The sequence below is a fragment of the Triticum aestivum genome, chromosome 7D (assembly GCF_018294505.1).
Source record: "Triticum aestivum cultivar Chinese Spring chromosome 7D, IWGSC CS RefSeq v2.1, whole genome shotgun sequence".
NCBI classification, from domain to species: Eukaryota; Viridiplantae; Streptophyta; class Magnoliopsida; order Poales; family Poaceae; genus Triticum; species Triticum aestivum.
Window position 1 is genome coordinate 394,715,916 of NC_057814.1, and position 3,943 is coordinate 394,719,858.

Sequence of the window (3,943 nt, forward strand, 5' to 3'; positions counted from 1 at the left end):
ACGAAGCTCATAAGATTTTCTGTTGAAGTTTTGTGTTGTGAAGTTTTCAAGTTTTTGGGTAAAGATTTGATGGATTTTGGAATAAGGAGTGGGAAGAGCCTAAGCTTGGGGATTCCCAAGGCACCCCAAGGTAAAATTCAAGGACAACCAAAAGCCTAAGCTTGGGATGCCCCGGAAGGCATCCCCTCTTTCGTCTTCGTCTATCGGTAACTTTACTTGAGACTATATTTTTATTCACCACATGATATGTGTTTTGCTTGGAGCGTCTTGTATGATTTGAGTCTTTGCTTTTTAGTTTACCACAATCATCCTTGTTTGACACACCTTCTGGGAGAGACACGCATGAAGCGGAATTTATTAGAATACTCTATGTGCTTCACTTATATCTTTTGAGCTAGATAATTTTGCTCTAGTGCTTCACTTATATCTTTTTAGAGCACAGTGGTGGTTTTATTTTATAGAAATTATTGATCTCTCATGCTTCACTTATATTATTTTGAGAGTATTTTAGAACAGCATGGTAATTCACTTTGGCTATAAAATTAGTACTAATTGATGGGCATCCAAGATGGGTATAATAAAAACTTTCATATAAAGTGCATTGAATACTATGAGAAGTTTGATTCTTTATGATTGTTTTGAGATATGAATATGGTGATGTTAGAGTCATGCTAGTAGATAATTGTGAATTTGAGAAATACTTGTGTTGAGGTTTGCAAGTCTCGTAGCATGCACGTATGGTAACCGTGGTGTAACAAATTTGAAGCATGAGGTGTTTCTTTGATTGTCTTCCTTATGAGTGGCGGTCGGGGACGAGCGATGGTCTTTTCCTACCAATCTATCCCCCTAGGAGCATGCGCGTAGTGCTTGGTTGTGATGAATTGTAGATTTTTGCAATAAGTATGTGAGTTCTTTATGACTAATGTTGAGTCCATGGATTATACGCACTCTCACCCTTCCACCGTTGCTAGCCTCTCTAGTACCGCGCAACTTTCGCCAGTACCATAAACCCACGATATACCTTCATCAAAACATCCACCATACCTACCTATTATGGCATTTTCATAGCCATTCCGAGATATATTGCCATGCAATTTTTCACCGTTCCGTTTATTATGACACGCTTCATCATTGTCATATTGCTTTGCATGATCATGTAGTTGACATCGTATTTGTGACAAAGCCACCTTTCATAATTCTTTCATACATGTCACTCTTGATTCATTTCACATCCCGGTACACCACCGGAGGCATTCATATAGAGTCATATTTTGTTCTAAGTATCGAGTTGTAAATAAATAGAAGTGTGATGATCATAATTATTAGAGCATTGTCCTGTGTGAGGAAATAAAAAAAAGAGGTCAACAAAGCCAATTAAAAAAATAGGCCAAAGAAGCCAAAAAAAGAGAAAAGAGAGAAAAAGAGAGAATGGACAATGCTACTATCCTTTTTCCACACTTGTGCTTCAAAGTAGCACCATGATCTTCATGATAGAGAGTCTCTTATTTTGTCACTTCCATATACTAGTGGGAATTTTTGTTATAGAACTTGGCTTGTATATTCCAATAATGGGCTTCATCAAAATGGCCTAGGTCTTCGTGAGCAAGCAAGTTGGACGCACACCCACTTAGTTTCTTTTGTTGAGCTTTCATACATTTATAGCTCTAGTGCATCTGTTGCATGGCAATCCCTACTCACTCACATTGATATCTATTGATGGGCATCTCCATAGCCCATTAATACGCCTAGTTGATGTGAGACCATCTTCCTCCTTTTTGTCTTCTCCACAACCACCATTCTATTCCACCTATAGTGCTATGTCCATGGCTCACGCTCATGTATTGCGTGAAATTTGAAAAAGTTTGAGAATACTAAAGTATGAAACAATTGCTTGGCTTGTCATTGATGTTGTGCATGATCTGAATATTTTGTGTGACGAAGATGGAGCATAGCCAAACTATATGATTTTGTAGGGATGTACTTTCTTTGGCCATGTTATTTTAAGAAGACATGAGTTCTTTGTTAGTATGCTTGAAGTATTATTATTTTTATGTCAATATTAAACTTTTGTCTTGAATCTTTCGGATCTGAACATTCATGAAACAATAAAGAAAATTACATTGATAAATATGTTAGGTAGCATTCCACATGAAAAAAAAAATCTTTTTTTATCATTTACCTACTCGAGGACGAGTAGGAATTAAGCTTGGGGATGCTTGATACGTCTCCAACGTATCTATAATTTTTGATTATTCCATGCTATTATATTATCAATCTAGGATCTTTTATATGCATTTATATGGATGCACCGGCGAAGTTTGCACCAACTCTCAAGGTGAGAAAGGGCAATGCACGGTACCGAAGAGGCTAGAAAATTGTGTAAAGGTAAGTGTGCGTATAATCCATGGACTCACATTAGTCATAAAGAACTCATATACTTATTGCAAAAATTTATTAGCCCTCGAAGCAAAGTACTACTACGCATGCTCCTAGGGGAAGGGTTGGTAGGAGTTAACCATCGCGCGATCCTGACCGCCACACAAAGGAAGACAATCAACAAATACTTCATGCTCCGACTTCGTTACATAACGGTTCACCATACGTGCATGCTACGAATCACAAACTCCAAGGACTCGATGGACTATGGAATAAGGAGTGGCAAGAGCCTAAGATTGGGGATGCCCAAGGCACCCCAAGGTAATATTCAAGGACAACCAAGAGCCTAAGCTTGGGGATGCCCCGGATGGCATCCCCTCTTTCGTCTTCGTTCATCGAGAACTTTACTTGGAGCTATATTTTTATTCACCACATGATATGTGTTTTGCTTGGAGCGTCATTTTATTTTGTTAGTATTTGCTTGTTGTTTGAATAATATCCCAAGATCTGAAATTCTTAAATGAGAGAGAGTCCTCACATAGCTACATAATTATTTAACTACTCATTGATCTTCACTTATATCTTTTTGGAGTAGTTTGTCATTTACTCATGTGCTTCACTTATATCCTATGAGTAAATGGTTGAATGATTTGAATGTTATAAATCTGAAATTATATATGTTTCATATGCCTTTCCCATGGGGAGTAATGACTTCACATATAAGAAGTAGAGGTGGTAAATTTATTGAAGGTTAGCAAACATTGTATTGGTCACTTGAACAATTCATGAAAGAATATTGAAGGAAGAGAGATTTCACATATAAATATACTATCTTGGACATCTTCTATGATTGTGAGCCCCATTAATTATTTTCAAACCTGAGCAAATTAGTTGAAGTTGGACAAGGAAGACAACATAATGAGTTATGCTTGGGTATATTTGTATAGAAGTTATATTGTTATGGATCCTCTAACATGTGGTGCTTGCTATTTAGAATCCTTTGCTAGCCAAGATATCTGTACTAAGCGGGAATACTGCTTGTGCATCCAAATTCCTTGAACCAAGTTTATTCCATGAGTGTCCACCATATCTACCTATATGCAGTATTTACCTGCCATTCCAAGTAAATTTGCATGTGCCAAACTCTAAACCTTCAAATAATAATCTGTTTTGTATGCCTGAATCGCTCATGTAGCGACTAGGGGCTGTCAGTATCTTCCATGCTAGGTGGGTTATTCTCACGATGAGTGGACTCCGCTCATCATTCACGAGAAAATGGCTGGTAACTGGGATGCCCAGTCCTATGATCAAAAGATCAAAAACAAATTCGCAGATAATTTAAACAAACTCCCCCAGGATTGTTGATAGTTGGATGGCACCCGTTGTTTCGGACAAGCCGTGGAGTGTGATTGTTGGTGGAGGGGGAGTAAAATCTTTACCTTTCTGTTTGGGAACTGCCTATAATGTATCTAGTATGGAAGATATTGGGAACTCTTGGTCGTTATGTTGACAATGAAAGCATACCTCTCAAAATTATTTTCATCTCTGTTTTAGCTTCGAGCTCTGG